The 14,567-nt window shown below is 35.9% G+C and overlaps 1 protein-coding gene across 1 annotated transcript in view; it reads right to left on the bottom strand.

Moving 5' to 3' along the window:
• The window catches only part of SGCZ (sarcoglycan zeta), a 226,539-nt gene that overhangs the window by 165,318 nt on the left and 46,654 nt on the right, over positions 1–14,567 (bottom strand). The window lies entirely within an intron of this gene.

Genomic DNA, 14,567 nt, shown 5'->3' with positions numbered 1-14,567 from the left:
TACAGGGGCACCTGAGTGGCTCGGTCAGTTAACTGTCTGACTTTGGCTCAGGTCATGATCTCACGGTTCACAAGTTTGAGCCCCACATCGGGATCTGTGGTGACAGCTCAGAGACTGTAGCTTATTTCAGATTCTGTGTCTCCCTCTCTCTTTGCCCTTCCCCCTCTCATGCTCTCTCTCTCAAAAATAAAAATAAAACATTAAAAAAATTGAAAAAAGGAAGAATACATATAATGAGAAGAGTTACCCAGATGGCCACTGATATCCATCTATTGTCAGAGAAGCCTTATGAACAATGACATCTGAGGACAATCCTCTGTCAGGGACAATAATTATCTCCTTCCCGATCCTCTGTTGATCAATTGTGGAACCATAATGTTTTAACTCCCCCACACTCTTGGGTTGTAATTCCAGATCTCTTTCGGCAGCTATTAAGGAAGCCAGAGTTTCCATGGAACCTAACTGCTCAAGCTCACAACAATCTCTGGTCAGTCAATGTCAAGCATGGGGTTTTGTGAACTCCTATGGGAATTGCAGTGGCACCACTAGAAACTGAGCTTCATAGCTGGAGACCAGTACAACCAGTCGTGAAAGGCCTGTCCAGCCAATGAGCAAGGCCAATACATGGAGCTGAGGTGAAGCATAAAGAGAAACCATCGCTGAAGCTTTATCTCCTGCCTTTTCATGACACCGATCTAGAAAAGCCAGTGTTGCCTGAGATCAATCTCACTCCTTTAGATGACTCCTCTAGCTACTACTTTTTCATTCTCATGTGTTTGCATCAGAAGAAGCAATTGTACATAATCCCTGAATTGACCAACCAAGAGTAAACAGGTGATTAGCTTCCAGTTTTACCAACAAGTCTAGAACTGCTTCAAAGAAGCAAATACAATTAGTCACTTAAGTTGGAGATCACATGCATGCATGGCATTTCACCATCAGAACACTGGCCTCAAGTTCCCTTTCTGACACTAGTCAGGGATGGTTGTAGACTAAGGACAACTGGGTGGCAGCAATAGCAAAATGACAGTGGTACAGAGTAGATGACGCCAACCTGTTGAACCATCTCAAAAGGAGATCATGTCCCCAAATGTTTACGTTATTCATTCGTTACATACCATTTTAATCAAAAGAAGAACTTTCCTCATTTAGTGGCAAATATTTGTGGTTAGTAATCATTTGCCTTTAAGAGTAGAAGCAGTACTAGTGTTCGTAACAAATCACATAGCATCCTAGTGATGTCTAGTGAGGAAGGGCAGTGATGTTGAAGCCATCACATCAGGAGTCACTAATGGAAATGAATCTACCTGTTTAGACATTTGCAGTATTCTGAGGTTTTATTCTGAAGAGGTACTTGTCTAGCCCACTCACTAAGCAGTAACACAACTTAGCTTCTTTTAGCTTCTGAGCATCAGACCACAGCTACCCAATTCATTTTTGAAAATGCAAATTCAAAGACCTGTTTGTAGCGTATACTTTAGAGCTTAAAAAAGAAAAGAAAACCGATGTGGGTTTTAGCTTTTTCAAATGTATCACAGATGAGTACTATATTATACAAACAATTCTGACTATGGATAATTTTGAGATATATGAGTCTAAAACTTTATGTTCCACATCGCCTCTAAACTCCATCATTAAAAAATGATGATTAGTTGATATAAATTAGGAAAAAAAATAGATACTAAATAATTTAGAGTTCAACTTTTTTTCCTCCAGATTTAAATGTTTAAATTTTCCTCATAATAGAAATACAGTATGTTCATTATAGAAATTTTAGGAAAAAAAAAAGCAGAGAACAAATAAATAATTAAATAAATAGCACTCAAAACCACTAACCCTGGAAATAATTACTGAAGTTTGGAATATATAGTTAAATATATAGGTAGGTAGATAGCGTAACTATTTACCCCATATCTCTAATTTTTCTAATTTTTCTTTCTTCTTCAATCATCCCTGATGACTTCTGGGACACTTCTAGGCCTGGTCTGTTTTCCTTTGGGTTTAGGGATCAAACAATTACAGCTCACTTGACAAATCCTGCCTCCTGCTTGTTTTCCACAGCTCAAAAATTAAGAACAGGTTTTACTTTAAATAGCTTTTAAAAAACAAGTGAAGAGTAATATTTTATGACACATGAAAGTATATGAAATTCGAACTTGTGTTCACAGATGACGTTTTATTGAAATACAGTCGCCTTTATTTGATAACTGTGCTATCACAGTTTTCCTGTTAGGTTACAAGATTCATAAACCTCTCTTGTTTATGGAACCTCCTTCAGGTAGAATTTGAGGAAGAGAATCAGCAGTTCATATTAGTTCACCCTTTAATTCAGAATTGTACCTATATTTCTAACTTAAAAGACTTGGGTAATTACTGGTACCGGAAAATTCCTTATTTAATTTTTATTACAGAAATTAAAAAATATCTACATAAAGCCTCACAGCCATAATATTCACATTGATGACTATTGCTGGAATATCTTTGTGGTAGAAGTTAAAATAGTAGGGCTATGTTACAAGGAATTTATAATATTTTAATTGTACAGATATTAATAGACTTTCATGATGATTTGAAATGGAATTAATGGACAACCTGGCTTATTTATTAACCAGTTTTGTACGTTTTATAAGGAGCAAGGTAAATTTATTTTCCTGTTTCTATATATCATTAGATAATTGTTTCTCAAATTTTGATAAACTTTAACTTAATTTCCCAACTTCAGCCTCTGTGGGTGGTATATTCTTGATATAAAAACAACAGCAACTATGTGTATGGGCAGTGCAATGAAATATTCAGGGCATGAGTACAGATGGAGACAAATAAATGAAAAGCTGCAATGTATAAATGCTATTTTTCATGGAAAAGTATGTAAACTAGTTATGTGTTCACCTTTGGTTTCCTTGGAAAATTAGATAAAGATATTTTCTAAAACATACATATATAAACTTTGCATAACAGTAAACAATTTAGGGTTCATCTGTATATGGCCTTTTAAAAAAAATCCAGAACTATACTTATCCAGGTGCTCAAAAACTACAGGTCACCATAGCAATGCACATGGAAAGTCTGAATTCTGTACAGGAAATTCTATACTTTTTTTTTCTTGATTAAATTTTCTTTTTAACCCATGTACAATAAAGAGAACAAGCATACTGTAGCAGGAGACTGGGTTAAATGACTCCATGAATATCTAATTTTTCACAATAAAAATAAATTTTGAATCTATTTCACGAACAACAAAAAAGCAGACACACACAAAGAATCCTTAACTGTAGCAATATTATATTACAATAGTAGATATAGCTACCTTCACTGAACAACTCTTGGCAAGTTAAAGCCACGTATATTATTCCACACAGATGAAGTTCAATCTTAGATCTGCAAAGGAAACTCATAGCCTCAATGACATTCATTGTGATATTTAATAACTCTGAAAACTCTCTGTTATTTCTAATCTGTCTAATGTTGTCTTACTCCATTTTTTCTAATTAGGTCCTTAGAGAAATATAAATATCAACCATTCCCCTATGAAAACTCATTCTTTAACTCGATTTGATAAATAACATCTTGATCTTGGTCTAAATGAACTACGTCTAAATATAAAAGTTAATCAGCTTTGGGGCTTTGCTCAACTCCTTTTTATTTGTCAATGCCTTTTTAAATTGTGTAAATCAAACATGGACTTCTGCCTGAACCATATGACTTGGGATTTTGTTAAAATGGGATTAAACTTGAATTAAGAACAAATTAATTGAATCTACTAGACAGAAGATGACATACGCAATCGTCCATCATTGTCAATTATAATAACATAAAGCTATGGATGATAACCAGGATTTTTCTATTTTATATCCATATAAATGAATGGTCTGTGTGTTCTGATACAAAAAAGACATGGGAAATGTCATATTAACAATTGCACTTTCAAAATAGGTAGGAATATAAATCTAGCTAATGCAATATGTATTACAGCAGAGTAGGAAAGAATCTGTATGATTAAATGTGTCTGTAACCTCAAGGTAAGATTTTAGTCCTTTATTTGATACTAGTAAATTCCTCTCTTTGAAAGGAAGGAATATTGCTATCACTAAATTTTCTAAAAGAGTGGACTAAACGCAATTTCGTCATTGATATTATATCTATATAAAATATGACTCTACGAAGAATACTGCTTTGACTTCTTAGAGTACTATTATTCCTGAACCCTTAAATCTCAAATCTCTGATGGTGTTTTAATGCTACTTAGATTTTTTATACTGTCTTACTAATTAGAAAACAACACCACTAATGATGATTATTAGTTCATTTGTGGTTGGAAAGAAAGTTTGTGTGAAATTGATTTTGAACATCTTTCCAACCAGGAAATTATATTCTTAGGCTTTTGGTGCTATTAATTTGACCCTTTCTGCAGTGTTCTGGGAAGATGAGAGAGGGAGAAAGTATGTAAGAAAAGAGAATAACATCAATTAATGTAGAGAATAAAAGTAGTTCTTGGGGTGCCTGGGTGGTTCAGTCATTTAAGCATTCGACTCTTGATTTTGACTCAGGTCATGAGCTCACACTTTGTGAGATCTGCACTGTCAGCAGGGAGCCAACTTGGGATTTTCTCACTCCCTCTCTCTCTGCTCCTACCTCTTGTGTGCACTCTTTCTCTCTCTCTCAAAATAAATAAATAAACTAAGAAAGAAGTGGTTCTTATATTTTGATAATTACATCCTTTCTTAGATGAGATCAATGTTATTCCAGACCAAAGTTCTCCTGTGTCACTATGCATATGTTATCACAAGTATAAATTTTGAGACTTTATGTGATTTTAATTACTGTAATAGGGCTAAATATTTTGTAGTCATATTTCTGGGATGAAGTCCTAGCTTTTTGAAATGAATGCATTCAAGATAGTAATTTAAGGGGAAAAAAGGGGGGGGCATCTGAGTGGCTCAGTGGGTTAAGCATCTGACTTTAGCTGAGGTCATTATCACACATTTCATGGGTTCGAGCCCTGCATTGGGCTCTTTGCTGAGAGCTCAGAGCCTGCAGCCTGCTTCTGATTCTGTGTGTGTGTATCTCTCTCTCTGTACCTCCAGTTTTCTCACTCTGTCTCTCTCAAAAAAAATAAACATTAAAAACAGTAGTGATTTAAGGTAGTGAAGTCATGAGAGTTAGTTTTCTACTTAGTATAATTGGTGAAAGCATACATATCTCATTATGTGTTACAATTAAATAAGGTACTAATTTTATATAATATTAACAAGAATGTATTTCATGAGTTCTTATGTACCAGGCAATACATAAAGTGCCTTATGCATATTATTTACAATATCTAACGTGCAATCTACCACTACTGTGTTCATTCTCCTCTTTTCTTTAATGTTTATTTATTTACTTTGAGAGAGAGAGAGAGAGGCAGAGAGAGAGGGAGAGACAGAATCCCAAGCAGGCTCTGCACTGTCAGCACAGAGCCCAATGCAGGGCTCAATCTCATGAACCTTAATATCATGACCTGAGCTGAAATCAAGAGTCAGACACTTAACTGGCTGAGCCACCCAGGCACCCCTCTCCTCTTCTGTCTTGAGTTTTCATTTAATTTTTAATTAATAAATAGAAATAAGATGACTATAGTCAACTCTTTTAATAAATATATGCATCAAAAAGCATTGCTATTGAATTAAAAATATATAATCTGAGAGAGTAACAGGCAATATAGAGGGGATTATGACATGACACCTTATTATAATAAAAATACCTTCAAGAAATATGTATATTTGTATCTAGGAATCTTTGGACATTAAAGAAGATATTCCCAGAATCATAAAATTATTTTTGTATATAAAATTCAATGTTCCCTAAAACACACTTATTTTCTTGTGCTCTGTGCTATATTTCTGAATGTCATCAATCTCATCCTACAAACATTGATACTGCTAGATGTATTTAACTTAGTCTATATCACACCAGTTTTCAAGCTATATTGACTCTGGCTAAAGGGAATAAACTCAGTCTTCTTTACATTCCATCCATACTATCTAAACAAGAAATTCAATAATTGTTGGTCACACAGTGACTATATGAAGGATCAAAGAAAACTTTCAGATGCCCTGGACATTATTCAGAATATTTGAATATTTGTCTCCATCTCTACTTTGATTGAATTATGATTAACCAACCCCTAAGATATGAATCCCCCTGCAGCCCTCTCTATTAATTCTTAGATACCATTATAGCTCAGTGTCAGAAGGTGTTACGTACCTTCACTCTATAGTCACACTATTGTTTCTCTTTCTCCTAAAAATTCATACAGTTTTAAAAATCCTTTCAATTTATTACATCCCCTTTCTGTCGTTATTTATGCCATTAACCATCTCTTGGTCATTCCCACTGTGACTTCTAAACACACACACACACACACACACACACACACACACACACACACTTATATTCTTGAATATTCTATAAACCTACTCACCCTCTTCCTTTGTATTCCTAAGATTATTCTCGGTGTTTTGAACACGTAGTATTTTACTTACTTTATGTCCCCACTTACAATCACTTTTCCCCAACCCTTCATCAGCTACCAGCCTCAATGGTCACATATTAAAATCAGAAAATAGACTACCTTCAAAATCATAAATTAAGCGCCCCCCCCCCCATATTCTGTCCACAGCCATCAATCCTGTCTCACATACTCCAGTGTTCCTACTGCAATATTTGGTTTCAATTCATCAAGACCTTCAATCCTTTGAATGACCCTTTTCTCCCTAGTATTAGCCCTTTCTGACTATGCTTCCTTCCTTCTCAAATCCCATTTCCCTACTCTGTCATTACAGCCATTCTCTTTCAAATACTTTCAACATGCTTGCTCCTTCAACTTTGTTGATATAGACAGAAATGCTAACCTTAAATGAATAGCTAGATCACATTTCTCTATGTCCTTTTTCACATAACTAGGAATTGTGGGAAACGATCACACAAACAAGGAGGCTGACCCCCATTACGTGTCCACAATCACCAAACTCAAGTAGAACTTCAATATTTCCCAGTAATCCTAGTTGAGGATCCTCAAAAAGCCCACTCTCTCGTTTGGCTCAATTAATTTTTAACTTTTGTTTTGTTTTTTTTTGTTTTGTTTTGTTTTATTTTGACTTCTCAGAAACCCTGCACTCTCTTTCCACTGTCTTAACTCTGTCAGTATACTACTACAAGTTCTCTTTAAGGGAATTCAAGAGAAGAGAGTAGCTAACTTTTTCTTGTCCAGCATATAAAGTTTCCTACTCAGAAAAGCTCCAAGTCATACTCATGTGCTCTTGGTATTCAACTTCTAATCTCCTCAATAATCTTCCCATATATGAATAAAAATTACTTTTCCTGAACCATGTGAGGGTAAGTTGAGAGCAGCATGTTCCTTTACCCTAAACACGTAAGCAGATATTTAAAAACAGCATCTCTTACATAATCATGGTACACTTCTCAAATTCAGACTTTTTAAGAGTGCTGAGATACAATTATTTATCACAAGAATCAGCAAACTTTTTTTTTTCAGAGGGCCAGATAGTAAATATTTGAGGTTTGTGGGCCAGATGCTTTCTGATACAACTACTCACCTCTCCTGCAGTAGCACACAAGCAGCCACAGGCAATACCTAAACCAATGAGCGTGGCTGTGTTCTACTACAACTATTTATACAAATAAGTGGCAGGTCCTGAGTTGAACCACATTTTATATTCTGAAATTGTCAAGTAAGCAATTTTAATAGAATTTTTTTCTTGTTTAGGACCTGTTATGTAGCTTGCTTGATTTTTCCTTTTATTTCTTTCAACTTTTGTTTTATGTATTTTGAAGTATTATTAGACATATGCATATTAAAGATTGCTGTATTTTCCTCTCTAATTGACTGTTTTATCATTAAGACATGTCCCTCCTTTTTTCTAGTGATATTCTTATGCTAAAACAGACTTTGTCTGATTTTAATATAATTATACTGATCCGCTTTGAGTTATTATTTTATGGCATATCTTTTTCCTCATCTTGTTTTCAAATTACCCATGTTGTTAGATTTATAGTGCTTTTCTTCTAAACAAATGAGTTTCTTTTCATTCTGACAAGCTTTGACTTCCCCTTGGAGTTTATTCCATTTAAATTTAATATTATTATTGACAATTGGATTTAAACTTATCTTATCATTTGATTTCAATTTATCCCCTCTGCAGATTGATCTTGTCAATTTCTGCATCAATTTTTTAACATTCAAGCCAAAACAATGCTGTTTCATAATTTTGAATCTTAACACTTTTTCATTCTAGAATGTGTCTTTTGTGCCAGTTCTCTGTTGAAATTTTTGTGTGTATCTTTTCCACTCTTTTTTCATTGATATAACATTCATGATTATGATTATGTTAATGGCTATTTACTCCACTGCTGAGAGCATGTGAATATCTTATCCTGCTGTTTTCTCCTTGATTTTTGGTTATTCCTGCCTCTTTGCTTGGTCAGCAATATTTAATTCTATTCTGTACATTGTGAACAGTACCTCCAGATGATATCTTCCACCAGAAAGATTTTCTTTTTTTTTTTCTTTTTTCTTTTTTTTTCTTTTTTTTTTTTTTTTTTTTTAGGCAGATAGGTGAGAGACTTAACATATCAATCCTTTAGGAGGTTGATTTGGATCAAGACTGGGCTTCAGGCTTACTTAAATATCTATTTTCCCTGGTTTATGTAAGTTCCTTAGTCATAACCTTCTTAGGTTTTTTGTTGAGAGCCTAATAAATCTCTTGTTCTTCCATATACAATATATGGCATTTCATTCTTCCCTTTGGAGGCTTCTGTTGAAAATTTCATGTAAAAAAGGAGACTGTCTTCTCACAACTGCAGAAGGTCCCCAACTTAGGATTTTTGGACTTCACAGTGCTGTGAAAGACATACGTATTCAGTAGAAATCACACCTCAAAGTCTGAATTTGCACCTTTTTCTGGGCTAGTAATACATGGTATGATCTTCTCTCGTGATGTAGGGAAGTGGCGTGAGCCACAGCTTCTACCCAGACACATGGTTGTGAAAGTAAAAGACCTAGATAGACACTTACCAACCATTATTTACCCCAACAACCATTATGTTTTTCACTTATAGTACAATAATCAATAAATTACAGGAGATATTCAATACCTTATTATAAAATAAGCTTTGTGTTAGATCATTTTGCCCAACTGAAGGCTAATATAAGTATTCTGAAAATGTTTGAAGTAGGCTAGGCTAAGGTATTATGTTCAACAGGTTAGGTGTCTTAAATGCACTTTTGACTTATGATATGTTCAGTTTACAATGGGTTTATCAGGATGAAACCCCATTTTAAGTTGAGGAAGATCTGTAGATGAAAACATTCACTGTAGAAAACACAATATTTTGTAGTTTTTGCCAAGATAATTTATTACTACTTTATTTAAAAAGAAGATTATCAGGATTAATTATTAGTAATAGAAACTATTGATTTATTTAGCATTTAAATTTTTGCTTCGTGGTAATGAAGTCAGACAATGTATTTTGCTTTTTTTCTAAAGAATCTGCAAATTGGCTCTCTGTGTTAAAGTTTATATGTAAATCTTTAATTTTCTTTTAAGTTTATTTATCTATTTTCGAGACAGGGCTTGAGTGGGGAAGGAGCAGAGAGAGAGGGAGAGAAAGGATCTGAGGCAGGCTCTGCACTGAAAGCAGAGCCCAATGTAGGGCTGGAACTCATGAACCATGAGATCATGACCTGAGCCGAAGGCAGATGCTTAACTGACTGAGCCACCGAGGCACCCCTGGAAGTCTTTAAATTTTTATAATGAATCCTTCACTCCCTTGCATGGTATCCTCCCTGAAGAATAATAAAGTGTCCTGCCAATTCCTAGAAGTTGCCTTATCTCTAGCATATTGCTCTCATCATATTTCTACCTACCAGTATTTTACTCACCTGGGCAGAACCTTGATCGGTATTATAATCTTCAGAGTATAGATCTTTCCCCTCTTTGGCTAGGTTTATTATGAGGTATCTTATCATTTTTGGTGCAATTGCAAATGGGATCGATTTCTTAATTTCTCTTTCTGATGCTTCATTATTAGTGTATAGAAATGCCACAGATTTGTTTCTTGTCTTCATTCCTTCCTTCTTCTTTCCTTTCTTTCCTTTCTTCTGCAACAGTTTTTAACTTTTTTAAATGTTTATTTATTTTTGAGAGACTGGACAGAGTGAGAGTGGGGAAGGGGCAGAGAGGGAGACACAGAATCTGAAATAGGCTCCAGACTCTGAGCTGTCAGCACAGAGCCCAATGAGGAGCTTGAACTAATGAACCACGAGATCATGACCTGAGCTGAAGTCGGAGATTCAACCAACTGAGCCACTCAGGTGCCCCTACAACAGATTTCTTTATGTTGATTTTATATCCCACAACTTTACTGAATTTGTGTGTCAGTTGTAGCAATTTTTTTTTGGTGGATTCTTTCAGATTTTCTATATATAGTATCATGTCATCTGCAAATAGTGAAACTTTTACTTCTTCCTTGTCAGTTTGGATGCCTTCTATTTCTTTTTGTTGTCTGATCGTTGTGGCTAGGACTTACAGTACTATGTTAAATAACAGTGGTGAGAGTGAGCAATCCTGACTTCTTTCTTACCATAGAGGAAAAATTTCTCAGTTTTTCCCCATTGAGGATGATATTAGTTGTAAGTGTTTCATATATGCCCTTCATGATGTTGAGGTATGTTCTCTCTAAACCTATTTTGTTGAGGGTTTTTATCATGAATGGATGTTGTACTGTGTCAAATGCTTTTTCTGTGTCTATTGAAATGATCATATGGTTCTTACCCTTTCTTTTAGTAATGTGGTATACCATGTTGATTGACTTGCAAATATTGAACCACCTTGGAAACCAGGGAATATACCCCATTTGATTGTGGCCAATGTTTGCTTGTCTGTTTGATTGATTGAATTTATTGTTGGATTTGGGTTGCTAGTATTTAATTCAGAATTTTTTCATCCATGTTCATCAGGGATAATGTTCTGCATTTCTATTTTTCAGTGGTGTCTTTATCTGGTTTTGGTATTAGGGTAATGCTGTCTTCGTAGAATGAATTTGGAAATGTTCCTTCCTTTTCTATTTCTTGGAATAGTTTGATAAGAATATTAACTCTACTTTAAATGTCTGGCAAGATTCCCCTTGAAGCCATTTAACCCTGGACTTTTATTTGTTGGGAGTTTTTGGATTACTGACTGAATTTCTTTGCTGGTTTTTCATCTGTTCAAGTTTTATATTTCTTTATGTTTCAGTTTTGGTAGTTTATATGTTTCTAGGAATGCATCCATTTCTTCCAGATTGCCCAATTTGTTGGCATATAGTTTTTCATAATATTCTCTTATAACTGGTTTTATTTCTGTGGTGTTGGTTGTTATTTCTTCTCTCTCATTTGTGACTTTATGTATTTGGGTCCTTTCTCTTTCTCTTTCTTGATGAGTCTAGCTAGAAGTTTACCAGTTTTATTGATTATTTTCAAAGAATCAGTTCTTGGTTTCATTGATCTGTTCTATTGTTTGTTTTATGTTTTTTGTTTTTGTTTGTTTTTTAGTTCTCTATCACTTATTTCTGCTCTAATCTTTATTATGCCCTTGCTTATGCTGACTTTAGGCTTCATTTGTTGTTCTTATTCTAGCTCCTTTTCCTAGTATAAGGTTAGGTTGTTTATTTCAGATTTTTATTGCTTCTTAAAATAGGCCTATATTGCTATATACTTCCCTCATAGGACCACTTTTGCTGCATTCCAAAGATTGGGTTGTCGTGTTTTCATTTTCAATTGTGTTTATATACTTTAAAATTTCTCCTTTGATGTCTGGTTGAGCCTTTTATTGTTTAGTAGCATGCTGTTTAACTTTGTGGTCTTTCCAAATTTTTTTTCTTATGGTTGACTTCTTGTTTCATAGCATTGTGGTCAGAAAAGGTGCACAGTATGATTTCAATCTTTTTGTATTTGTGGAGGCCTGATTTGTGACCTAATATTTTATCTTTTTGGGGAATGTCAAGAGTTGACTTGAAAAAATGTGTACTCTGCTGTTTTTGGATTGAATGTTCTGAATATATTTGTTAAGTCCATCTGGTCTAGTGTGAAATATTGAGGGAATATGACGGCAGAATTGGAGTACTCTAGGCTCATCTCTTCCTATGGACACAACTAGGTAACTATCAACCCATCCTAAGTACCCCAGAAATTGACCTAAAAACTGACAGAACAAACTCCACAACTAAAGGGAGAAAATAAGCCACATTGAAGAAGATGTGGTTTAGGAGAGAAACACACTATGGGTGTTATGGAGAGGTGGTCACAGAAAAGGGCAAGAGAGAGAAAGAACACACAGGGGAATACACAATAAGAACATCTCCCCAAAGCCCTTGGCTTGGAAATCGAGTAGGGCTAAATTTCATGAGTCCTTGCAACCAGTGGGGCTGAAAGCCTGGAGTTTTAAACTGAGTAGACTTGGCTCGGAGAGAGCCTTGAGGTCACTGCACTGATTCTGGAGAGAAGGCAGGCAAACAACATGGGGGAGATGGCATGGAAATAGCAATTTGAAGAAGTCCTGGGGCACACAGGGAGGAGCTTATTCACTCTTCTTGACAGCTTCCCTGAGAGGCAGCTTTCATGGATATGCCTCTTTGGGAACAAAATAGCTGGTTGGAGCCATTTCCTCCCCCATCCCTGAGCATAAACACAGAGCTGCCCGCAACAAGCAGTGGAGTGCAGACACTGGCTGCCTAACTTGCTTACACCAAGCCTCACCCCCATGTGCTCTGGCAGGACTGCTCTTCTCCGTCAAGCCTGCCTCAGTCCCAGAATGGCAGGCCCTCACCCAGAAGACCAACAGAAACCCCTGGTCACACCACATCTCCTGCCCAGAGAATTCTGCAGGGCCTCAGTTCTCATAGAACTAGTATCAGGTCTCATTTCACCAGCAGACCAGAGCACACCTAGTTAAAACTTGCCACAGTCAGGCCAAGGATCAAATACTGCCCCCAGCAGGCAAGAAGAGCCTCTGGAGACAACCGGCCTGAAGGACAGAGCAACCAAAACACTACAGCAGAGCACACGCATTGCACATCAGAGACACTCCCTGAAGTGCCAGGCTGTGGACACTATATGATCTCTTCTTCATAAGGCTATTACTTCTAGGAACAGGAAACATAACTGGCTTTTCTAACACAGAGAAGGCAGATACTTGGACAAAATGCCAAGACAGAGGAATTTATCCCAAATGAAAGAACAAGATAAGGCCACAGACAGATCTAAGTGAAACAGATATAAGTAATGTGCCTGATGGAGAATTTAAAGCAACAATCATACTCATTGGTCTTGAGAAAAGCATAGAAGATATCAGGGAGACCCTTACCACGAAGATAAATGAGTTACAAAAGCATCAGTCAGCGATGAAGAGTGCAATAAATGAGATTGAAAACAGGCTTGATGCCATGAACAGCAGGCTGGAAGAAGTAGAAAAATGAAGTAGTGACATAGAAGATAAAATAATGAAGAAAGTGAAATTGAACAGAAGACAGAAAGAATTATGGAATAGGAAAATAGACTTAGGAAACTCAGTGACTCCCTCAAACAAAATAACATTCTTATTATAGGAGTTCCAGAAGAAAAGAGAGAGAAAAAGGGGCAGAAAATTTATTTCAAGAAATAATAGCTGAAAACTTCCCTAATTGGGGGAGGAGACACACATCCGAATCCAGGAGGCACAGAGAACTCCCATCAAAATCAACAGAAGCAGGCCAACATGAGACATATTATAATTAAATTTGCACAATAAACCGCTAGAGGAAAAAAATCTTAAAATCAGCAAATCAAAAGAAGTCCTTAACTAACAAGGGAAGACCTATAAGGCTAGCTGGAGATTTCTCAACAGGAACTTGCCAGGCCAGATCGAAATGTCATAATATATTTAAAGTGCTGAATAGGAAAAATCTGCAACAAAGGGTAGTATATACAGCAAGGCTATCATTCAGAATAGAAGGGGAGAAAAGAGTTTTCCAGACAAACAAAACTAAAGGAGTTCATAACCACTACACCAGCCCTTCAAGAAATATTAAAGGGGACTCTTTGAGTGGAAAAGGAAGATTGAAAATGATAAACACAAAAAAAAGTATCAGAGAAATCTCCAGAAGTAATGACAAAGTATAAAATGGCAATCAATGCATATCTATCAATTAGTACTTTGAATGTAAGTGGACTACATGCTCCAATCAAAATCATAGGGGGCCAAAATGGATTAAGAAAAACAAGACCCATCTATGTGCTGCCTACAAGAGACTTGATTTTAGACAGAAAGACACCTGCAGATTGAGAGTGGTGGGATGGAGAACCATCAAATAAATATTAAAAGAAATATGGAAAAACACTACTTACATTGGACAAACTAGGCCTTATTTTTTCATGTTTATTTTTAAGAGAGAGAGAGAGCACAGGGGAGGGGCAGAGAGAGAGTGGGACAGAGGATCCAAAGCGAGCTCTGCACTGACAGCTGACAGCCTGATACAGGGCTCAAACTCAC

This window comes from Prionailurus bengalensis, chromosome B1, assembly GCF_016509475.1.
Source record: "Prionailurus bengalensis isolate Pbe53 chromosome B1, Fcat_Pben_1.1_paternal_pri, whole genome shotgun sequence".
In the NCBI taxonomy this organism is placed as follows: domain Eukaryota; kingdom Metazoa; phylum Chordata; class Mammalia; order Carnivora; family Felidae; genus Prionailurus; species Prionailurus bengalensis.
This window is presented reverse-complemented; position numbering and strand designations above follow the sequence as displayed.